Below are 26,249 nucleotides of genomic sequence, written 5' to 3' on the forward strand. Positions count from 1 at the left end.
CTTAACATCATAATCCTTTGTTGTATCCAAACTTCTCCTTAAAGATTTGTCATGCAGAAGACTCTTTCAGTGCCTGGAGAACCAAATAAACAGTCCGTATATTTTAAGGTTCTTAGAAACAAGGACAATCATTTCATTTACCAGTTAGTCTCCCCAGTGCACAGAAAGGCTGTTAACTTTCCATTCACTAATATGTTTTTCCAGAGGTCCATTCTTTTTCTTTGGTTCAACTGTTAGATCACAATGGTAATACTTTAAAATATTCTATCTGGGAATGAATCTATTAACACCAAAGGAAGCTTTAGATTATGCACAGTGAGACTGCTTGACAAAAAAGAACAATGAAAAAGAACATCTATCCTGATATGATAGAGAACAAAACCTTCTAGCTATGCTGAAAATATTAAAATCTGGTTTGCAGCAGCTTCTGTCTCTCTATGAAAACAGAGAAAGATGGTGAAAGCATAGAGCTGGAATAGGGTTCTGGATGCCATAGTAACGGCATCTTCAGTGATGACATTATGTACCACCTGGTGCTCTCCTGACTAAATTGCAATATTATGTCTCAGTATTCACCAAGGTGGGAAAAAGCCCAGGCATAAAACAGAACAATCACATTAAAGCAACAATTCACCTACAGGTTGGAGTAGGATGCATCAATCTTTTTTATATTTCTAATAATGTCCTTTGTGCTACCAGGTGTTAGCTCCAAAGCAAGATTTGTGAGCAAAGCCAAAATTCAAAGTAAAAATAAAACAGAGAACTATAAATGTGTAAATCACAGACTTACATAGAACACCCCACTGAAATCTAATTATTTCAATAAAAAAAAATCTTGCCAAACTTTTAGTCTATTTAATCAAAAGAGGTTCTAGGGCAGAGGCTAAATGACCACTTTGGGGAGGAATGGAGGAGGGCTGGATAAGACTTTGGACTGGATGAACTATCAGGACTTTCACTACATTAAAATATAATGTTTTGTGACACAGTCACAGTGTCTCACAACATTAGAACTGAACAACCTGCATGACTTGAGAAAACTCCCACTTTTCCACCTGAGTAGGGAAAAACCCAGTTCTCCTCCTTTGTGTCTCTTTTACTGTCACATGAGTAACCACACCCCTGACACTTCTAACACCAGATGTGTGGGAGTCTTCCCCAGAAAGCAATTTTCTGCAACATCAGCTCGGTGACCTACAATTTAACTCAATTCTGACACTGTCTACTTGGACATAGCAACTTCAGATGCCAATTACAAATCCAGGTTGTCACCCGTGCTTCTGACATAGCCTAGCTATAAATCAGAGGCACCCACGACCCCCTCCTCAGATTCAATTAATTTGTTAGAGCAACTTACAGAAGTCAGAAAACCAGTTACTTACATTTAACAGTTTATTAAAGGATATGATAAAGGATACAAATGAACAGTCAGATCGAAGAGATACATAGGGTGAAGTCTGGAAGGATCTGGAGCACAGGAGCTTCTGTTACCATGGAGTTGGAATGCATCACCCTCCTGGTACTTGGATGTGTTCACCGACTTGAAAGCTCTTTGAACCCCATACTACTGGAATTTTTATGGAGGTTTCATCACTTGGGTATGATAGATCATTAACTCCATTTCCAGCCCTTCTCTCTTCTCAAGATAATGGGGGGAAAGCTGAAAATTCCAAGCTTCTATTCATGGTACAGACCTTCCGGTGATCAGCCCTCACCCCTAGGTACCATTGAGGAGCCCACCAGAGTTGCCTCATTAAAAAAAAAAAAAAAGATACACCAACCACCCAGGGAATTATAAGGGTTTCAGGAGCCCTTTGTCAGGAACCGGGGTCAAAGACTAAACAAAAGATGTTCCTAGAGCTCTTATCATTTAGGAAATTATAAGAGTTTTAGGAGCTTTATGCCAGGAACTAGGAGTAGAGACCAATATATTTTCTATTATCACCTGTTACTAAATAAAGGTAATGATAATTTTCCACTTTTCCATGAAAGAGAAATCCTTTATGGTTTCATAAACCTAATCAAAAAAGAACCTTTTATCTAACTATGAGCCCTAATTCTTTCCTAGACATGTCAATATTTATTCAGTAAGCATCTATTCATTGAGAATTTGTTCAATGTGTAGCATTACAAGTGCTATAAAGGATATGTCATCCTTTCTGTTCATCAAATATTTCTGACTCTCTCCTTTCAGAACATAGTGGGATTGCACTTTCTGCCTCTTTATGAAGTTAAATTTGAACATGTAATTTGTTTGGGCCAATGGTATGTTTAATATGTAATCTGTTTGGACCAGTGGCATATTAATTCCAAGAAGAAGTTTTAATATCCATGCATTTGTCATGCTCTGTCCCTACCATTTCCATGATCCTGGAAGCACATATCAGAATGAAGTCTCCATTATCTTAGGTCCTTGAGTCACTCCATTGAGCAGAACACCACTGCTGTCCCATGTTGGACATGAAATCCAAGAGGTGTGTGTAACTTCTATGTTACATGACTGAGGTTTAAATTGTTACCACAGTAAAACCAACCTTTTCTATCTGGTAAGAAAAAGATAATCGCTTTTAAGAGCACTTACTATTTACATAGCACATTATTTATTACTGCATTTATTCCTCACCACAAACCTATGATGAAATATCTTAACCTTCATTAACAGAAAAGAAAAGCATTTATCAGAGGGATTAATAACTTGCTCACGATCAAATAGCTGGAAAATGGCAGAGCTACAGATCAAACCAGGTTCTGAATCCATGGTCTTTCTACCACCCATAAAGCCTGTTCTTGCAAGAACTAAATTCTCAGACTAATTTTTTTGAAAGATGAAACACAATAATTTTGAGACAAAACAAGCATATAATATATATACAGACAATGTGAAAAAAATTGCAGAAATATAAATAGAAAAAGATCGATTTAGATCAAATTCAATTATTAATAGTGATACAGACATGTCTTGAGCCAAAATTATAAGATTTAGTAAAATTTTGTTGAATAGAAAGAATGGGGATAGCAACAGAGGCTGAAGGCACTGCACAAGCAAACAGGGACAGAAAAGAAACTATTAGCAGACCAATGCAGCAGAGGATTCTTAAAGAAAAAGAAGTAATAAATGGGTTATGAGTGGTATTTTATGGGTTTTCTTCCTATGGAACTAATTTTAAAGTATAGGGGTAAACTGTAAAATTCCAATCAGTTCTAGATGAACACATTTAAAACACATTTAAGAAAACTATAAACTTAAATGAAAATATTATGATCAAAATTAGAATCCTGCAGAACCTTAATGCTTTAAGTTTAAAATTCACTATTTTGTCACATCTTAAATTTAATTGTTAATTTTCCTCAGTAAAGTTCATGTCAAGGAACCCCTCTAGACCAATCAGATAGAAAGAGGTTACTATACAGACAGCAAAACCAATAAATAGTTCCATCCTCAAATGGGAGCAAGTGTCACTATCAGAGTTCCTTCTCAGTCAGTCATAATCTCAGAGTTGAAATCTCACAATGTATATAGACTATTCAGAATAAATAGTAGGAAATTGAATTATTTGAAATGGAAGAAGTATGAGTTGGAGTATTTGAAGAAAAAAGAATAGGTTCATGAGTTTGCCTTAATGGATGGTAGGTGTTGAATAAATGGACTTCCAGTTATGTGAAACTCCATAGGCAGGGAAGAAGTGATGTACAGGCATGTTTAAATTGCAGCAAAAATTATGGATTATTTCTCTTCTAGAGAAAATAGGAACGTACCTGGCAAATTTGTGTTTGTGAAAAGAATCAACCAAATAACTAATCAATAAATTAATGTGTTAGAATTAGAATTAGAATTAGATTGTGGATGGGTTTACAGCTGACGATGCCCCAAAGGAATAGGCACCAGAGACTTTTGAACAAAGCAGTAATATAATTTAATTCATTTATATTTGTTACATTTGCATAGTGACCTGTTTTGTTTTATATTTCCTACAGTGCTAAAAATTGGTGAAAATACTGAGAAGCAATTGTCTTGAGGCCTTTTCTTAAATTCTAAGAAGCCTTTATTTGACCACTAAAATGTTTTTAATGGAAATAGTTTTTGTTACAAATGCCTACAACAGCATTTTAATATTAAATTTAGAAAATGTAATTTTAAGAAAGGACCCATTCATAATAGTAAATAATAATAATAGCTATATAATGCTGTAGGGGAGCAAATTTAGCCATTCCAAGATATGCTTCTTTGGCATATTGATTATTTTAAGCTGGGTTTGTTTTTTTTTTAAGATTTTATTTATTTATTTGAGAGAGAGAGAGAGAAAGCATGAGCAGAGGATAGGCACAGAGGGAGTGGGAGAGGAAGAAGCAGACTCGAGCAGGGAGACTGATATGGGGCTCCATCCCAAGGACTCCAAGATCATGACCTGAGCCGAAGGCAGACACTTAACCAAGTAGCCACCCAGATATGTGAATTATATTTCAATAAAGCTTTTACCAAAAAAAAAAAGTAACACAAAAAATACATAGATGTAGAAATAATTAATGTAACATTTTAATATATGTTGAGATGCTTTTTAAAGAAAATGGGATTGATTATACAGTATATGCTATTATGAAACCTGCTTTTTTGGTTTTACATTATATTAAGACTACTTTTCCAAATCAATGAGCATTAAAAATCATATTAATCATATAGTATTTCTTTATATGAATATATCATAATTTATCAAATCTATTCCTTGGCTATTATAGCATTTTCAAATTTTGATGTTAAAAGCAATGATATCAGAATATTGTCAGATTTTTTCTAGTGGGTGTAAGTTTAGAAAAAATTATGAATGAAAGGAAATATTAATGTTTTAATATACATGTTGCTGAAAAAGTTACAGCAATTTATTCTGAGAATTCTCCTATTCACATAATTTATCTAAATTGAAAATTATCATTTTATATCCTTGCCAAGTAAAAATTGCTGTATTATGGTTATCTTAACTTACATTTCCTTAATAACTAAGGCATTTCAATAATTTTTTATAGATATAGTACAAAATTAATTTTTAAATTGACCATTCATATCCTTTGCCCACTTTTCTATTGATATGTTTGTCCAAGTGTTTTTGAAAGATAAACCTAGTTAGAACATACTAAATAGATTGGAGCATGTGTGCTGCCTGAATGTAACTGAGAGAAGATAAGATTTCAAAATCATAAATCTTCATTTCATTTGAATTGCAATAAAACTATAGCTTCTTTTCTTTAGCCCCAGAGTGATATTGTGGTCAAAAGAACAGTATACCACAGTAATTTCAATTTTTAAGCCCAAGTCCTTTATTCCTATTTCTTGAACACTGTAAAGGAAAATGCATACATAGAATGAGTAACAATGTTTGTTAAAAATTCTCTTTTCCCCTCTCATCCATGCTTTCACTTTAGTGCCTTTTGAGCCTATTTCCCTCTTCAAAGCCACCTAGAAGCTAAATGCTTCTCCTATTCAAGCAACCTCTGTTCCTATCCTCTCCCTCTCTCTCTACTACTGTTTATCATGTATTATGCAAATATAATTAAAAACAAAATTTCCTGGGACCCCTGGGTGGCTCAGTCAGTTAAGCATCCAACTCTTGATCTTGGCTTAGGTCAAGATCTCAAGGTCACGAGGTCTAGTCCTGGGTGGAGCTCCTCACTGGACATAGAGCCTTCTTAAGTTTTTTCTCAAAAAAAAAAAAAAAAAGAGTTTGTTTTTTTTTTTCTCTCTCTCTCTCTGGCCCTCCCCAACTGTTCGCATGTGTTTGTGCACACATGTGCCCATGCTCTCTCTTAAAGAAATAAATCTCCTGCCAACTCAGATAACTTCTCCATGAACGTATAAGAGAAATAAAATGGTTTGATTAATGAATAAATATTAAACCAGAAAGTGACACACTAAGAAATTGCAAAGACGGAAAAATATCTCACCCTTTTATATAGTCAGGCATATTCAGCCCATTGCATACATATTCTAAAATGGAATGATAACTAGTCCTTAAGTAAGATAACTTGAGAGCACCATGTGTCACACATAGTCCATCCTAGATTCACTCAGTAATTGAGGGGGCTATCATAGTTCTGGAGTGGGGCACCCATGGAGGCTAGGCTTCTACCCTCCCACAGAAACTGAGAGAATAGGGACACTATTTTCCTTAATGATTATGTTTCAAAGAAATGGGTCCCAGGTCCTTGGGGAACATACTCCAGGGTTGTAATGCAGGCAAGAGGCTGATTCTGGTTTTAAAAAGGTTTATATACATCCCAAAGCACAACTGCAAGTTTTCTAAAGAAAATGCTCTGAAAGAAAAAAAATGGGGTGGGGGGGTAGTCTCCATTCCTTTTTGTACCAGGAAAAATAAAATAATTTGTTTTTTCTTTTTCCTTTTGTATCTATTCTTACATATGCAAATAAGCTTGACCTCACTCAGCTTGGCAACACCACACTTTTCCACTGAGAGTAGGGAAGTGTAGGCCAGTCCTCTCTGGTGAGAGGGCAGAGCTGAGAGATGCTTCACTGTCCCTGAGGACATGTTCCTCAGATTATTAAAGCACATCTGGATCATGGGAAGGGAGTTGGGATAATTGGCTGATGGGCATTAAGGACAGCACTTAATGTAAAGAGCACTGAGTGTTAAATAAAAATTTTTAAATAAAAAATAAAAATAAATAATTAGAACAAAACATATCTAAAGCAGCAATCAATGTTCTCAAGTTCCAGTCCTACTTCTGCAACTAATTCGCTGAGTGCTTCGGGTGCTCTTACTTCTACAAATTTCAGTTCCTTCATCAGAAAACTGAGAGGATGTAATTCATTCCAACTGTAAAATTCAGTTTTTCATGAGCTGCATGTACAGAGGAAATAAATGGCAATGGGCTCTTCAAACAGATGTCCTAATAAAGGGTGAAATGGTGGATTTCCAGAAAATAGAAACATGACTTCAAATAATGGAGAGAAGCAGCTGAGAAGGTAGAGAAGTAGAAGGACCAAGATTCCTCATCCAGAATAACATGGAACAATTCACATCAAACCACCAACAGCCAGAAAGCAAGAGGGACAAAACTTTACCTGGGTGGCTCAGTTGATTGGGCATCTGGCCTGTGGGTCAGGTCATGATTCCAGGGTCCTGGGATCAAGCCTCACATTGGACTCTCTGCTCAATGGGGAGCCTGATTCTCCCTCTCCCTCTGCCTGCTGCTCTGCCTGCTTATGCTTTCTCTCTCTGTCAAATAACAAGTAAATAAAATCTTAAAAAAAAAAAAAAAGACACACGAGGGATATGATTACCAAATCTCTGTGCACTGAGTTCTGCTAAATTACACATCTGACCTTCCAGCTATATCTTGAAAAATCATTATCAATGCAATCATCTGAGCATATGACAATAATGATATCTAAATTATAAAACTATTTATTTATTTATTTATTTATTTATTTACTTTAAAAGATTTTATTTTTAAGTAATCTCTACCCCAACAAGGGGCTTGAACTCACAACCTTGAGATCATGAGTTGCATGCTTTCTTTTTAAGATTATTTATTTATGAGAGACACACAGAGAGACAGAAAGAGGCAGAGATAGGCAGAGGGAGAAGCAGGCTCCATGCAGGAAGTCTGATGGGAGACTCGATCCCAGGACTCTGGGATCACACCCTGAGCCAAAGGCAGATGCCCAACCGCTGAGCCACCCAGGTATCCCAGTTGCATGCTTTACCAACTGAGCCAGCCAGGTGCCCCCATAAAACAATTTTAAATACAAAAACATATAATGGTCATATCTTACAAATATGGGATGTTCTGCTCTTTATTGCCTAATTTGTCAGTCAATCTAAATAATGTATATTTTTTTATTTTTTTTAAATAATGTATATATTAAATAAATGTAAGTAGGTATATCATTTATCTATTGCACAAGAATGCTGCCTAGCCCACAACCATAGTGGCATTCAACAACATTTATTTAGCTCTCCATCTGTGGATTTCTGCCCACCTGACTGAGCTCATGCATGGGTGCATGATTCACCAAGAATCAACTGATGTAGGACTCTTCAGCTGGGCAGACTGGGAGAACACAGTTCTGTTCCAGGTATGTCTTTGTTCATCAGTCTAACTGAGCATCCCCCTCAAGATAAAGCAGGAGTGGCAAGTGAAGGCTCCTTTCCAGCCTCTGCTTGGTCACTTTGCCAAGTCTTAGGATGACCAACTTGTCCTAGTTTGCCTTGTCTGTCCCACATGCAGGAAGCCCCCTTAGCTCCAGGCAAACAGGGCAGTTGGTTACCCTACAACATTCCATTTAACAAAATAAATAACATGGCCCAGCTCAGACTATTGGTGCCCTACCAAGTTGCCCTACAGGGCAAAGAGCATGAAGACAGGAAGTCATTAATACAATCAATCTACCACACAGGTTGTTTTTTTTTTTAATTTTTTTTAATTTTTATTTATTTATGATAGTCACAGAGAGAGAGAGAGAGAGAGAGAGGCAGAGACATAGGCAGAGGGAGAAGCAGGCTCCATGCACCGGGAGACCGATGTGGGATTTGATCCCGGGTCTCCAGGATCGCGCCCTGGGCCAAAGGCAGGCGCCAAACCGCTGCGCCACCCAGGGATCCCCACACGGGTTTTTAATTTCTTGCTACCTATGTGTTCTATTCGTGGGTTTCCAATAAAACAATCCACAGAAACAGTCTTATGTCCCAGGACTGCGATTCCACCTCAGTTCCTATAGAGGTCCTTGACAAACCGCTCCTCCAGATTGACTTCTTAGCTGCCAAAGTTGTGTCTTTTGAATTGCAAAACCAGGGAAGTACAAAACTCTTGACACTAAAAATGGTTTCCAACTTCAACCTGCAAAGATAAGAGCTTTGACAATTTCTCCTCAAAAACACAGATCAAATATGCCCTGAATTAACCTATTAATAATTTTCTCATTAACAAGAGAACTGCTAGAGCTCTACAGTATACTTCTAAACTGGAGAACTTTACATTTGGCCTAATCTATAGAACTAATTAACAAAGGTATGTGAGACCTTCCCTCCTCAAAAAGAAACAAAACAAAACAACGTTACTCTACTACTATGACCAAAGCACATGAATTTTCATGCAAACCGTAAACCTTTAAGCACATATTCCTTATTCGTGTTAGAGGAAACAAAATTCCATTTTCAAAAAATTTAACTCTAAAATACATTTTTTTTTATCCACTTAGCGGCTATTTCATCAAATGGAAAGAAAACTGCTCAACTACATATTCAAACATTTTTTTTCTTTACTATATTCTTACTAAAGTCTCTGTTGCCTAGAAGGATTTCATAGAACCTTTTCTAAAGAAGATAGTCATCTAATTTGGGCTGTTATCTCATTTAATCCTCATAATTTCACACAATTTGCTATCTATCCTTCAATTTTTTTTCTATTTCATTAACTTGAGACAGAGAAAATTGTAATTTTCCTCCTCAGGATTATTCTGATTCTGCCTTCAACTGTCCTTAAATATTTTATGGGTATGTCTCCAGGAAAAAAATAATGTGTTCTCTGGAATAATTCTTGATGACTATGTTTCTCAAACACAAGCAAAATCTACCAAGGTATCTGTTAGAGTAGATGAGGAAAATGTGCAAATCCCTACTCAGCTCAGGAAGTTCATCACCACATATTCCCTGGTCATCTCTCATAAGCCTCAAACTTCTACAGCAATAAAAACTAGCTCCTCATAAGTTTGTCAATTCATAGAATATTGGTGCTAAGTATATTGCTCACTTACCTATCTCCATTTTCAATATTCACAGTATTTATTAAATTTCCTACCCATTTGTTCAAAGAAAAAAGTAATATATTTGATACTTTCTATAATAAAACATCAGAAAAATGGACAAATCTGTAAAGTATAATAAAATTATAGAAACATATACATATTACCTTATATATTATATACATGAATGTATTTTACATATTTTATTATACATAGTATATATATTACATATTTTACTATATTTTATTGTATTGTATATAATTATGAATTATATTATTGTTTTATTATATAATTATAGAAAAATCATAACAAATGTGACACCTTAAATCAGTGGGAGAAGGATAGGTAAGTCAATAAATAGTATTAGGAAACTAACCTTATGCAAAAGTACATTCTAGACTTATTAAAGATTTAAATGTCAATATGAAAAACTAGCAGTACTAGGTGAAAAGATAGGAAAATGTCTATAAATATCAGGGCAGGGAAGGAGTTTATAATATAAAATAATAACATAGAAACCATATGAAATAGGCAAGAAGAGTAACAATGTTATTTACAAAAAGATTTTGTTTAAATATTACCGGCAATAAAGAAGGGCTCTGGAAGTTTTAGCAAATCATGCCCCTTGCCTCCAGTACACTGGCATGGCCATCTGACTAGGTGGTGATGAAGGGATGGGTCAGGATAGATTCATCTATATTTATCAGATTACTGGCCATGTTCTAGGCACCATGCTACCTTCTAGGGACTTTGAGATGATCCATTCTACGATGGAAGAGCCAAGAGCCCTGTGAATCAGATAGATTTCTGTTCATAATACAGCAAGCATGGTAGCAAAAAGTTCCAGACAGGCAGGGAGCCTCAGAAGGTACCAAGTTTTATTGTAGGGAAAAGGGTATATATCAGTGATCCTCAAAATGAAAGAGCAAGAAAAATGATGTAAAGACAGATATGCTTTGATTTTCCACCACTCATGTGTGTGCTAAAGATATTCCTGGGATCCTGATAAGTGACTTGTTTTCCCTTAACCTCAGCTGCCTCATTTATAAACTAAACGTCTCAACACAGCTAACCATTAAGGTCACTTCTTGTAGTATCACACCAGCCTATCAAGCAGCTTCAAAATCATAAGACAGATACCTAGGTCACAGATCACTCTATGACCTATATGCATGCATGAATCATATGTGCTCCAACTACTTTAGATCTGCTCTATAAATTGTTCCTTAGCTGAAATGTTTCTAGAACAGACTCTGTCTCTCACCTTCCTGGGGTCTAGAAACTCATGGAAAAGTTTCATAAGGTTTCATGGATCTTTTATGCTGCTGCCCTTACATTCTTTTAAGAGAATTGCCTTCTTGAATGAACTCCTTTAAAAATTCTCTCTACAGTTTTTTAAGTATATAGTTTCTCAAAGACTCTTGTTTAAGAAAACTGGGCATTTGCTTTCTTAATCCTATGCTGTGTATAATGGAAAGAACATTTGCCTGAGAATAAAGAGGGCTGGATTCTTGCTTCAGCAAAATCACTAACCTATATATCATTATTATCTTACATATAGCAGGCACTCAGCAAATGCTTGTGGAACTGAATTGGAAATGCTAGGCCATTATTGTGAAGGATTTGGTGTTGTAACACTACCACCTAGTGGGAAATCAGATGAGAAAAAAAAATTCAAGGCATTCCTAAAAGCATGCTTTTGAACACCTTTGGACCAAATATTGGGGGTCTCTTTGTAAACAACAAGTCAAATGTTAAATCAAAATTTCTTGATCATTGGAGTCAGAATATATGAGTAGGTAATACATGAAAAAAGATATTTGTGGTCAAGTAATTTTGGATAATTCAGAGTAAAATAAAAATTAGTAAGTTTTCTAAAATGTCAGGCTTCTAATATCTAATTTGCATTTTGACTCTCTAAGAAAGAGGATATTCAATATATTCTTAATTTGTGGTACACTTTTATCCATGTTACAATGTTTTTGGAATCAGAATTGGACTTAAAATTGATGTGTATATTTAATTTAGGTATTGACTTTTCTCTGAAAGTTATTAAACCAATGATTAAGACTTACAACTACACTTTTATTGAAGATAAGTATAGTAATATGCAGGTTTCACAAACTTTATTTGAATAATGGTCTTTTTTTGGAGACTCATAAGAAAATAGTACATGGAATGTATTCTCGTAGGAATATATTACGTGGAACATATGTATACACATAATATATTCCTATCGTGGATCAAATTCAAAATGTTGATCTAATAATACTGGAATGGTTGTAATGATAAATTGGTAGGTTGTGCATTGACTTTGGCATTCTTACTATGAAAATCAGTTTCACCTTTGTGCTCTAGTCAATGGCTTGAAGCCCAGCAATTAGAGCAGCTGGATAAAATAAAATAAAGTAAAATCTAATTAAAAATACTAAGTTTGGTAGGAACATAGAAATATATCCTATAGAAGAGCGATGAGGATATAGGGACCTAACATAGTTCTTTTCATCTCAAATTGTGTGCTGGAGCCAGGGTACTGCAGGGAACTCACAGGACACTTTAACTCACGGGATATTTTAAATTTTCAAGTGTAACTTATCTGACATCTCTCAGATGCCACATGAACTATTAGCCCAAAGTAGTTCACCTTCAAACTGTACATTCCCTTCATTGATGCCATATCTTTATAAAGCTTTTTTTACTGTTATTTTTTGAAAGTGCTGTGTTTGTAAATAAATGAAATCGTTAATTTTCTTTTTCTTCCTTTTTTTTTCTTTTTTTGCCTGGAGGTGCCATAAGAATTTCCGAGGCACAAAGTGCAGTATGAACAAAAAAAGTCTGATAACCTCTAAACAAATCCATTAAACAGTTAACAAATACTTAAGAACTCATTACATACCAGCCATTTTTTGCAGTGCCAGCAATAACAGCAATAAAACAAAACCAAGTCCCTACTCTTCTGGAACTTACATCTTAGAGAAGAAAAATACAGAATAATGAATAAATATGCCTATCTGTGTGGTATGAAGAGCAATTCAGTACTGCCCAGTTCTGCTTTGATTACATTAACCCTGTTTAAAAACCTCTGATGGATTCTCACCACCTATCAAATAAAATTTAAAATCCTTTGTCTAGTCTTCAAGTTTCTCCACAATATTCCCAATAATTTAATGACTATAATTTCTTCCCATGAGACTCCTTGATATAGAGGTTGTTATGTACTAGTTTACAGATGGTCCCCATGTGAATGCATCATCTTTCTTATCAAGATACATACCTACTTGAGGGAAGGGACAAAATATCATTCAATTTTGTATTCCTTTCAGGACTAACACAGTTCCTTTTCTACAGAACGTACTCAATAAATAATTGTCAAATAACTGAAAGATATAGATAATAACATACAAATAAGATCATTTCGATTCCCAACCTCACTAGTGATTACTCATCTGCATAAATTTCTTAAAGATTAATCCAAACTTCTCTACTCAATCAGTGGATGTCTTTTTTTTTTTTTTAAGATTTTTTATTTATTTATTTGAAAAAAGAAGGAGAGAGAGCACAAGCAGGGTTAAGGGGCAGAGGGAGAGGGATCCCTGGGTGGCGCAGCGGTTTGGTGCCTGCCTTTGGCCCAGGGCGCGATCCTGGAGACCCGGGATCGAATCCCACGTCTGGCTCCCGGTGCATGGAGCCTGCTTCTCCCTCTGCCTATATCTCTGCCTCTCTCTCTCTCTGTGTGTGACTATCATAAATAAATAAAAATTTTTAAAAAAGATTTAAAAAAAAGGGGGGGGGGGGGCAGAGGAAGAGGGAGAAGCAGACTCCCTGCTGAGCAAGGAGCCCACCAAGGGCCCTATCCTAGGACCCCGGGATCAGGACCTGAGCGGAAAGCAGACGCTTAATGGAATGAGCCACCCAGGCACATTGCAATCAGTGGATATCTAAAACTGCATTATTATATAACCATTCCTTTGACCAAAGACTTCCATTACAATGAGAATATAGCTTGGAAAGATAGTATGAAATCTTCTTAGCCTTTTTTTGCCTTACATCTAATCTGAGAGCAGTTTTAGCCATTCAGTAAGTACTTGTGGGTTGGGTAAGTAAATGACTGAATTAATAAGTAGACAAATAAGAGTAAGAATGATTCCACAACTAACAAAAGATAGAAATTATGCCAACCCAAAAATTACAGCTTACACTATGAAGGTGAAATAGGAAACTAACTTTGCTCACTTAAATGAATAAATCGAGAAACAAAGATGTTAAGATTTGTTCATGAGTTAAATTGTAGAAGGACTTAGGAGCCCAGGATTGAACCTAGCACTCCAATACTAATATGTCATCTAATTATCTTAATGTATTCCACATTTCAGGTTTAAACTTGTAGTGTCAATGCAGTCCTACCACGCTTGAGACTCCATCTGGAGTTACTCCAGTTGAGAATCTCAAAAGTATTTCTTTTTTTTTTTAAGACTTTATTTATTTATTTATTCATGAGAGACACAGAGAGAGAGAGGCAGAGATATAGACAGAGGGAGAAGCAGGCTCCATGCAAGGAGCCCAATGTGGGACTTGATCCTGGGACTCCAGGATCATGCCCTGTGCTGCTTAACCGCTAAGCCACCCAGGTATCCCAACTCAAAAGTATTCCTAATCAGGTTTATTTCAGGCAGTAGAAATGAACCAACACTATCCACTCTGAGCCTGGGCCCATTTCCAGTATCCCACCATTGAACACTGACTCACTTTGCCTGTTTCATTTCCATGTCCCCAGGGCCCAAAGTAGTGTCTTTGGAATATTCCTTCTCATACATTTTATGTGAAAGTTAACATTTATTATATACAAAGGGTCACTTTAATAAATTAGAAGAAAGATGAAAACATCAGATATAATTAAATAATTTAATATAAATAATTACTGAAAACATTTAAATAATTACTGGAAACATTCGAGTGACCAATTTGAGAGATGTTTTGGTTTCCTTGAGACAAAGGTTTTCCCAGGATGCAGGACTTTCAGTGATAAAACCGGAAGTGCCCCAGGCAAACTGGGATGGTTGGTCATCTAAAATCAAACTAGCTTGAGGGTGGCTCATCAGTTGAGCGCCTGCCTTCCACCCAGGGCTTGATCCTGGAGTCCCAGGATCGAGTCCCACGTCGGGATCCCTACGAGGAGCCTGCTTCTCCCTCTGCCTGTGTCTCTGCCTCTATGTGTCATTCATGAATAAATAAATAAAATATTTTTTAATAAAAACTAGCTTGAGGAGATAATGTGAGAAATGTCATTAAGCAAATTTTCTGTTTGAAAAAGTTACTTAATCTCTTTGGATCTCACTTCATTTGCCTATAAAATAGGGCTGATAAAGGTGCCTACCTTATATGCTGGTTATGAAGATTCAACCGTTATACAGAAGTGCTTATAAACAGTGTAAATTAGTAAGTTCCAGTTCCTACCATTATCATCTTTGCTATTATTTTATGAGGTACTCATAAATGTGTGCTCCATGAAAATGTAATGAGACAACTACAACTTATTCTATGATTTTTGTTCTAAAAATATATACTCACAATAATTTTAACTATTCAGGTCTTAGCTATCCATTATTTTCTACTGGATGTGGACATACTTTTAAGGAAATCTCCTTATTGTGATTATTAAAGATAAAATGAAACCTAACCATTGAAAAATTAAGTATCCTGTGGCCTATAGACTCATTTAATACAGACCCTAAGTCTACCCTGCCAGACTATAAATTAAAGAATTAAAAGCCCCAATGATAGTCCATTTTAAGATTAAATGATTGGAAAATTAATCATTCCCAGAAAGAGACTTTGAGGTAGAGGGGAAATACCTTGCCTAAAACCAATTTAGAAACCATCATAAGGCCAACAACCTGCTAATGCCTGAGTCTAGAAAATGCCATTCCTTTTTGATGATTCCTACACAAAGATTCTGAGCATGACAGATCATAATTATGTATTAATTGATAATTATATATTTCACTATCAACACCACCCCTAGAATATAAAAGTCAGGGGCCCTATCTTATCTCCATTGTGTCACAGGGCCTATAATCATGCCTACTCCTTAATAAGTACTCAGTTAAACAAGATAACAATGTAAGTTTGGTTTAACACCAGATTTTTTTCAAAGCCAAAACACATATTAAAAAGAACAATATCAGTTAACAAGAAGACATTAAACAAACATTTGTAACATCTCTACCACAGTAAAAGTGTCTGCCAGGTTTAACATCTGGTTAATTTAATAACACGTTTTTAAAATAGTGCTCTAAATTCCCTAAAGGCAAGTTCACAACAAGTAAAATTCAAGCATTTTCTTTTCAAAACAATTTTAAGTTCAGATGTATACATTTGACTCTATTCAACAGATGAGATCTTCCTCCTCAACATTATTGCTCCATTCTTAGTTGGGGATACTTTTCCAGTGTGTAGACACAGGCACTAGCAGGAATCTGGACTTACATGTAAACAGAATTATACTACTGTACTGCAATTTTTTTCTTTATTCTTATAATGATATATATCATGAACATTCTTCATTTTCAGTACATGTTGATCTTTCTTATCTTATTTTTGCCCAAGCATTTTCTGAATAAAAGGAATTACAGATCATAGACAGATCACAACATTGTTGACTAATATTTCAGAACTCTGTTCTCACCTACCCAACCTCTTATGCCCAACCCTCTATGAAAGGGGAAAAGTATACCTCTCTAGAGACAATAAATGTCATTTTTTCTCCAAACAGCCATTTGAGACCTTATATTAGTTTGGTAGGGCTACCATAGCAGGCTACCATAGCAGGTACCACACACTGTGTGGCTTAAACAATAGAAATTTATTTCCACATAGTTCTGGAGTCTAGAAATTCAAGATCAGAGTGTGAGCAGGGTTGTTTTTTCTGAGAAGAGATTCTTCCTCTTTCCCTAGCTTGCAGATGGACATCTTTTTCCTGAAACTTCACATCATCTTTCTTCTGTGCATGTCCATGTCCTAGTTACCAAGACTTTTTAAGTCTTTTTATTATTATTATTATTTTTTTTTAGAGAAAGGGAGAGACAGAAAGAGAGAGAAAGGGGCAGAAGGAGAATCCCAAGTAGGGTCCATGGCCCCCGCACCGAGCCTGATGCAGGTCCTGATCCCACAACTCTGAAATCATGACCTGAATGGAAATCAAGAATCAGATGCTTAACTGACTGAACCACCCAGGCACTCCCTAATGTCTTACAAGGATATCAGTCATATTGGATTAGGGCCCACATTAATTACCTCTTTTTACCATTTTAAAAATCCTGTATTCAGGGGCCCCTGGGTGACTTAGTGGGTTAAGCATCTGCCTTTGGCTCAGGTCATGATCCCAGGGTCCTGAGATCTAGCTGTTGTCAGGCTCCCTGCTCATCAGCGAGTCTGCTTGGCTCCCTCCTCTACCCTCTGCCTCCCTTACTCTGTTGCACACACACACACTCTCTCTCTCTCTCAAATAAATAATTTTTTTAAAAAGATCCTATATTCAAATATAGTTATATCTGAGGAACTGGAGGTTAGGACCTCTCAATTAATACATGAATTTTGGTAGACAGAGTTCAGCCTATAATAGACCTATATTTAAGAATATATTCATGTTTGCATATCATATACATTTAAACATTAATTTTAGCAATAAGAACTATGAGACTACACTGTTTTATCAAAATTCTAAATTAAGTAGTATGGGAACTAGGACTTTAACTAGGGATTCCAGTTACTGACAGGAGTAGAGATGGTTTTGCTACTGTTTGTATCACTCTTTGCATTTGGATTGCTTTTATTTATCAGAATGGATGCTTACAGGAAAATTTATCTTTCATGTGAAATCATCATCAGAAAATAATAGCATCAATGGCAGCCAGTCACAGTTGAGGAGACATGATTGTCTGGCTTAGTGCATTTGGTAAAAATGAAGTATTTAAAATGCTTAATGCAGTCACTTATCATTCTGTCATCCAGGCATTTCTATTTCCCAGTGAGACCTAAGCCTCAATCTCGTCTTAAATGTATGCAGTATCTATTACCAATGCCATTTGATATGGCACAACCTTTTCACAAAGTACCTGCTGGGGAGTAATTTCTTCTTGCATAATTTCTACATTGATTTCCAAGACACCAATGGCCTGAATAAAAACCAAGGTGCATATTAATCTCCTGCTTACTTGAATTCTTTTATTCAGGAATTATTTTCATGTATTAACCTTAGTGTGAACAATTTTCAACACCTAACCTACAGAAAGAAATTAGAGACAGAGCTCATAGGCAGGTTTGAGCTGACAGGAACGTCATTTAAGGTCACAATGGGGTCAATGGTCCACTTGTTTCAGCCTTTTCATGTGAGCTCAAAGAAAAGTGGAGGTCTTCAACTTATTCTAGCTTAGAAATAAAGACTCTCTTCTTTGATAAAGGAGATGCAATGCTCTAGTCTGTGGTTGTTGTTTTTTAATTTCCTATGTGTAGGTGTGATAAACAATAACAGACTTTGAGTACAGAATACAGTGACAGAAAAAGTCCTGAGGAAATTTCTTTTTAATGTCAGAAGTGGTAGTCTACACAGAGAAAGATTTTATTTCTTAATTTATTTTAGAGAGAGAGCACAAGAGATGGAAAGGGTAGAAGGGGAGGGAGAGGGACAAGCAGACTGTGCTGAGCACAGAAGCCCATAAGGGGGCTAGATCTCACTTTCTCAAGATCTCACATCTCAAGACCCTGAGATCATGACCTGAGCTGAAATCAAGAGTTGGACACTTAACCAACTGAGCCACCCAGGCACCCCACCAATTGTCTTTTATCACATTGATTCAAGACCCCCAGTCCTTGAACCTAGGACGGTAGAGTATAAAAAGATTTTTCCTCCCCTACAACATCCAGACACACCTATGTACCTGCAGTCACTCACACACACACACACACACACACACCCCACTTAAGTAGAGACAAATATATATAAGTAGGCATACACACACAAACACAGGTAAACATACCCAGACTTACACAAAGACACATATATACACGATAAAATCCTTACAAACAGACTTACCAAAATTTTTAAGTCTATATAAAATAGCTAAACACTATATTTTCTCTTAGAGATGCATAACTTCCTTTAAGGGATTTTATAAAAAGAAATTAGATCAAATTTTCTTAACATAGCACTTTCCAAAATTATTTGAACAGAATTTTCTCATACTGCTTTGAGCGTCTTAAGGAACAGTCTTCTGTAGGACACTGGTTTGGGAAATACTGGGGAGATCACCCAATGAAGTAGGTATATCAGATTATTTTAGCCCAGGGAATATTAATATCACTTGGAGAGATTTTTCAAAATTCAGAATCTCAGAATCCGTCCCAGATGTATTAAATTGAATCTATGCTCTCAATCCATTATGTGTTAATCTCAGCACTAAAATTTCAGAGAACAATCCACTTCTCTCATTTCTAATTTCTTAGCTGGCATCTCACTATTAATAACACATACATACAAAGCTCTCTGGAATTGCTTTCATGTGATGCCCAACTATCTGGTTCTGAGATCAGATGTCACCATCCCTCTGAAGCCCTCACTGGCCTGTTCAGTTGGTCAGTCTGATCCCCTTGCTCATGATGTGGTGTCACTTTACCTTGTAATTTATTTTCTAGCCCTACGACTGCTATCCTTCATCATAATTATTTGTTTACATGTTTCTTTTATCAGATTGCTATTTTTTGCAGATAAGTCATCAAATTTACATCTTAATATTCCTAGTGACTTCAGTGCATTTAACAAAATATTTAATAATTTTGTTGGTGGTGGTTTTGACTTCTTTAAATTAAAGTGAATTAAAATCTACACATTTTATTTAATTTTGGTATAGTTCTCAGTTATTCACACATAACATCCACATATATTGAATCTTTTATGTAGCATATACCCCACTTAACATATATATGCCCCATAGTCATCAGCCTCTTAGGAACACATTGTTACTGGCCCAGCCTACACAGTTGTGTCAAAATGTGTACAGAGATATGAGCACGAATATAATGTTCAATAAGATGTCCACAGTAAGTGAACATTCAGAACACTAGTGTTAGTATTTGAACCAGATCACAGACTCCCAGCTCACTGATCCACTGATGGCTACCACCTCCTGACTGAGATATGTTAGCCATTAGAGAGTTAAGAGTCCCAGGTACCAAGAAGGCAACATCAAAGGTTAAAACAATAATAATACAATATAAAAAGAATATAATAATAATAATACCATTTATCAACTGCTTACTACTTAACTGAATGCTCTACATATACTAATCTCTCATTAATCCCTGCAATAGGGACGCCTCGGTGGCTCAGTGGTTGAGCATCTGCCTTTGGCTCAGGGCATGATCTTTGGAGTCCTGAGATTGAGTCCCACGTCGGGCTCCCTGCATTGAGCTTGCTTCTCCCTCTGCCTGTGTCTCTGCTTCTCTCTCTGTGTGTCTCTCATGAATAAGTAAATATAATTTTTTTAAATCCCTGCAATATCCTTGTGGGATAGTTATCAATATGAGGGAGGAAAAACTCCTTCTGCCTTTCAAAGGTCCTCGAAGCTGGAAGAAGAATCAAATTGGCATGAGACAGAGTAACAGGAGTAAATCAAATTGAATAGCATGGGGAATCCACACAGACTTGGAAATTCCAAAGAGAGTAGGCAACATGATGCTTATATGAGCTAAGGATAGGGTAGGGGTCTGAGGATACAAAGTGGAGAAAGACCATTAGCAGGAAGATGAGAGGAGATGTTTGGAAAACAAAGGTGACCCTATTAGATAGATAAGTTTCTCAGGTAAAGAGAAATCTCTGTTAATAGCTCTCTTCCTGACACAATCAGGCAATTGAGAGGGAAGCAAAGAGCTTTTCTGCAATTGGCTTGAGATTCTCTCTCTCTCTCTGAGAGAATCCCTCTCCCTCTGCCCCTAACCCTGCTTACGCTATCTCTCTCTAAGATAAAGAAATAAAATCTTTAAAAAATAATAATAAATATTCATGCCAAAGTGACCCATCTTGGGATGGCCTGCCCTTGGCCCCTACATTAGCTTCCTCTTTTTACAGATGAGAAAATCAAAGCTTAAAGAGTGTTATGGACTGGATGTTTTCATTCCTCAAATTTCATATGTTGAAGCCCTAACCTCCAATGTGAAGGTATTTGGAGGTAGGGCCTTTGGAAGGTACTTAAATTTGGGTGAACTTATGAGAGTAGGACCTACATGATGGGATTACTAGCTTTGCAAGAAAATTCCTTAAAATGCATTTCATCCTGATCTTTATCCTCCTGGCCTCTGACTCTCCTTACCCTTATCACATATATTAAATTTGACAAGGAGCACCATTCTTTATGCAACATTTAGTAAGTATTCATTGTGATCTTCCATTCTAGACATTGGTTAGATTTGGGAGGCATTCTCCATATCTCCTTACTCTCAGCCCCCAATAATTATTCTTTCTCCAGCAGTACTATTTTACACTTTCCTAAACAGACAACTTCCCTGAATTGATTCAGCTTTAGAACTTTCTCCCACCTAGCCAGAGTGCCCTCATGCACAGGGCCTCTATCAGACTTTCTATTAGGATGCTTTCAGATACAAGTAACAACAACAACAACAAAACTGATTAATGGAAGCTTAAACCAAAAAGATACGACTCATAGTCAACAAGAAATCTAGCAATAAATGGATCCAAGCAGCTTAGTGACCCAAAGTTGTCAGCATTCTGGGTTAGAATCTCTGAGATTAGAATCTCTGTTTTTTTTTTTTTTTTTTTTTTTTTAGAATCTCTGTTTTGTATCCTCTCCCCCTACTTGTTCTCCCTCTCTCTATGTCAAATAAATAAATAAATAAATAAATAATAAATAAATAAATAAAATCTTTATTAAAATTTTAAATAAAATAAATAAATAAAACTGGAAGGAAAAAGGGAGTTAAAAGGTCTCTATAGGCTTTTTGTATCCATCACTTCATCATACTGGGTACTCAGCAATATTTTGAGTGGATAAAGGGCTTAGGAATGACGTGAAAAGTATAGCAAAAAAGAATATTTTTCTGCCTATATATCTGGGGTGTGTGTGTGTGTGTGTGTGTGTGTGTGTGTTGTAAGACGTATTAGGGTTGGATAAAGGAAACATGAGTCAGAGTGATTTCTGAAAGACTGAATTTTTAGAAATTGAACAAGAACATGTAACATATGCAAAAGTATATAATGATACTTATGACTTTAAAAAGTCACGTATGAGTATATAATAGTATATGATGTGATGATTATTTTTAAGAAAATCTTCCTAAAGAAAATGAATTTTCAAAGGAAGTTTGAAAGAAGGAGAAAGCAAATAAGGAAATAAGTGAGAAGAGCATCCAGAGAAGAAACTAAACAGGAATCAGAAATGCCAGTAAAGACTGTTTTTATGCCTTTTATTTTTTTCCCCCTAGTGTCATTATTTTCCTCTCCTAGCAACCTTTTGTCATTCTCTGCCGAGTTTATTTTATAAATAGTCCCTCACACTGCTCCACTCCTAACCTCCTAGTAATTGCTCAACTCTGGGCAATTTAGCTTTTATCATCTCATCACTGGTATGCAAGAATAGAAAGGAAACAGTCTTGTTACCTAGTCTAAACCCATCTCTCCTCCTCCTGCTCATCTATCCCAAGACATGGGACCTTACGCCAGTGATAAGATGCACAGAAGAGCCTTCTTCTGGATGAAAGTAGGTATTGGAAGAAATTCTGAGCTTTCCTCTAAAAAATGTAGAAGATCCTTAGTATATCCCATGCTGTCAGTAATGTTCTTCATCCCCAATGCCAGTTTTATTTATCTAAATTAGCCCATTAGCCTTTCACATTTCCTAAATTGAAGTAATAGGGAAAGAATTCAGAGGATTCTTAATGGAAAACAATCATAAAGATAGAACAATACAAGACATACAATCCAAGACCAAAAGAAATGTAGAGTATTATTAGATAGCACTACAAGAGATTGAGCAAATCCCTCAAATTCTTGGGGCTCAGTTTTTACACAATTAAAACTAGAAGGGAAGGGGCACCTGGGTGGCTCAGTTGGTTAAGCATCTGTCTTTGGCTCAGATTATGATCCCAGAGTCCTGGAAAGGAGCCCTGCATCAGGTTCCTTGCTCAGCTGGGAGCCTGCTTCTCCCTCTCCCTCTGCTTGTTGTCTCTCTCTCCCTCCCTCTCTCTCTCTCTCTCTCTGTCAAATAAATAAATAAAATCTTTATTAAAAATGTAAATAAAATAAATAAATAAAACTGGAAGAAAAAGGGAGTTAAAAGGTCTCTATAGGCTTTTTCAGCCAAAGGTTTAAAATTTTATCAAAGTTCTGTCTCAGTAAGTCACCAATAACCCTTTTAACTGTTATATCTAGTATTCTTTTATTTTTTTCTGGTTTTGTTTTGCCTCTGCAGCACTTCGCACTCTTGACCACATTTTCTTCTTTCCTTTGATATAAATGAAAAGTTGTGATTTTCTTAAGAACAAGCAACACTTAAGGGCACTACATATGGTTGTGTAGGATGGGTATTGCCCAACCCACTACATCCAAAGGGCGTTATTCCAATCAAAGACATCACACCAATGCATTTATTATAAAATATTTCCACTGATGACAGTAAATGATCTCATCCAAAAAAAATACTACCGTATTACGACAATTTTTTTAAAAAGATAACCATTTCTAGTTCATGCAATGAGTCTCATAGGCTGGCAGGACAGTGGCAGCAATGCCTGTGTTGACAGAACAGAATGAGTTCAGTCTTCACCCAGCAATTAGGACTTAAAACTTTACTGTCATCTTTGACTATTTCCTTTCCTCAACAAATAGCCAGCATATATTCAACTAACCTTTTTTTGAGCATTTACTTTTTTAAAAATTAACAAAAAAAGGCACAGTGGTTCACACAAGCCAACACTACCCTCCTCTCCATTTCTCCAGCCACAGTATTTGTCCATCCTCTGCCTTCGGTCTCATCCTCTACCAATATGTCTTCCATAACACTACCTGTTATATCTCCCCAAGACGCAGACCAGATCATCTCTTTTATTTTCTTGACAACATCCACTTATTGCTGAAAAAAAATGTAAGAGTCATCCATGTTCTGGCCTCAGTCTACTCTTCCAGCTTTATTTCATGCTTATTAAGTCCTTAATATACCCTCATTGAGAGGGAAAAAAATATGGAATGACTTGGGAAAAGAACAATTATCATTGACTACAATGTAAATATTTATGCTGTGGCTGTGACCTAAACAGGCCCAGTTTTCCTCAATTCATTTTAATATCCGATTGGGTGAAATAAGTAAAAACTCAAACCTCTCATTTGAAGCCATTAGATAATTTCACAGAGATTTATTGATAAAGTTCCCAGTATTTCAATCCATGGACACTCTCTGTTTAAGGCAAAAGAAGCTATTCTTCCTCATTTGGGAATTGTTTATTACTGAGAAGCTAAAGAAAACTACTCAGTAATCCCTCCCTATTATTCATCTACAAATGGGAAATGTAGAGGATGCCTCCTCACTTAGTCATTCACAGATTTTAGAACATTTAGCTCAAAAATAGATGATAACTCATGCAGGTTCTTTCCCTGTTTATTATTTCTGATCATTAAATTGTCTACAGCAACAAGTCTAAGACCCACCATATCAGCTGAGAGCTGTTTTTAGTTTTCATATAAATTTTCCTTCTGCCAATTGTCTAAATATATCGGCTTTCTACTTATGACTTAAAATGAGTAAGCTTCAAGGAGCTAAACTCAGGGCCAGTTCTTGCCCCTACATAGAAGGTAGCTAAATCTAGAATTTGAAAATGCAACAGATTTCCTTTTACTTTCAGAATTTTAAAAAAAATTTTTTTAAAGCATAGGATAGACATAATGAATAGAAAACTTTAAATTGACATCTGAGAGACACAGGAAAAAAAGTAAATGGCACTTTCCTCTGATTGATGACTATGTTCAGCAGTTCTCACCTTAGCATGGGTGGCCTGAGAATAGTGGCTAATTTAGTTGCACACAGATGCAACATCAGCCACATCAGTTGGTTTCACATTCAAAATGATGGTTCCTGGGATCAGAGGTAATCCTATTTTGTCTATTTTTTTTCTTTACAATTGTGTGTTCTTCTTCTCCAGTCTTTTGAAGCACCACAGTCCAAATAACTTAATATACTTCTCTTGCCCACATGCCAGTTAATTTCCCAACTTCCTCTTCTTTTGTTTGTAATTTGGGTGTGTCTTATTCTGCTTAGCAAAGGCATTGCTTTAAACTGTGTATATCAAATTTTGATAAACCCAGTCATGGTATAAATATACCGGTGAGGTCACTGTTTAAAGAAAATCTTTGATGAATGCTACTATATGGTAAAAATCCTGAGAGCCATCTCTTAATAGCCATAAAATCTGATTTCTATTTATTGAGTTGCCTAAAGTGGGATAGGTCAATAAATATTTTTGCTCTTTGATATAAAAAATCTTTCCAAATCTACTTTTGCTTTGTAGTTTGTTTTTAATCAAGACATTTTGAATGTTGTTATCCTCTGGATACCTAAGTGTCAGCTCACCACTGATATTATGAAAGGAAATTTGACCTTCATCTTAGTCTTATAAGTTTGCTTGGCATGCACCCAGGGTATTCTCACTCGAGTCAAGTTTATAGGTCCTTGTTTTATGATTAATATAGTTTTAAATATTCTGATAGTTTCGTCAGCATTATCATAGTTTCTGCATGTACAGTTTAGTTTGGGCTTTTTTTCACTTCACTGAAACCACCTGGTTCTAGAAACAACTAAACAAAGGTGTATGTATTGGATAGCACTCAAAGGATCACATGTCAGGGTCAGATTTTGTTTGTTGTTTTTTCATTCTTTCAGCATTTCTGGTGAGTGAGGTGTGCAGAAACTAAAGAATGCATTCTCTAACTGGTAAGGTGGGGGAGGGAGTAAGAAAACAACACCCTGTTTAAGTTAATTCTCTTAAATATCAAAGTCAGTCCCAAATAAAAAGGAAGATACCTTATAACAACCACTTGATGTCACTGCTGTAGCTTATCTCCAGCTTCAGAGGAGCCTAGAAGTTGGCTCCGTTGTAAGTCACCAGAAAAGATGGACTTTCAATCTTTTTTCATGGACATTTTTAAAAAACTAATGATTGTTTCAGTTTTAAATTGGGTTATCCTACCGTGCTTCTTTGTCTTGTTCTGCAGAGGAGAGGGGATTCTGTGAATGACTGAACAGATACATACTGCTGGATAAAGACAAATATTTCATTCTCATGTCTACTATCCTCAAATTAGCCATGTATCAAAATTCATCTGGGGAGCTTTTTAAAAACACAGGTCACTGGACTTTACCCTAGAACTATAGAATCAGAATCTCTGGAGTGAAGCATAGGCATTTACATTTTTGTAAGTCTCTCAATGTGATCTGAA

The 26,249-nt window shown here is 36.1% G+C and overlaps 1 long non-coding RNA gene across 3 annotated transcripts in view; it reads left to right on the forward strand.

The window, feature by feature from the left end:
- Positions 1-1,506: 1,506 nt before the first annotated feature.
- Positions 1,507-26,249, forward strand: part of LOC140617284 (uncharacterized) — a 42,239-nt gene continuing 17,496 nt past the window's right edge. For all 3 annotated transcript variants that reach the window (XR_012017527.1, XR_012017529.1, XR_012017528.1), the window contains exon 1: positions 1,507-1,598. This is a non-coding gene — a long non-coding RNA (uncharacterized lncRNA). The remainder of the gene's footprint in view (positions 1,599-26,249) is intronic.

The sequence above is a fragment of the Canis lupus genome, chromosome 25, assembly GCF_048164855.1.
Source record: "Canis lupus baileyi chromosome 25, mCanLup2.hap1, whole genome shotgun sequence".
Classification (NCBI taxonomy): Eukaryota; Metazoa; Chordata; class Mammalia; order Carnivora; family Canidae; genus Canis; species Canis lupus.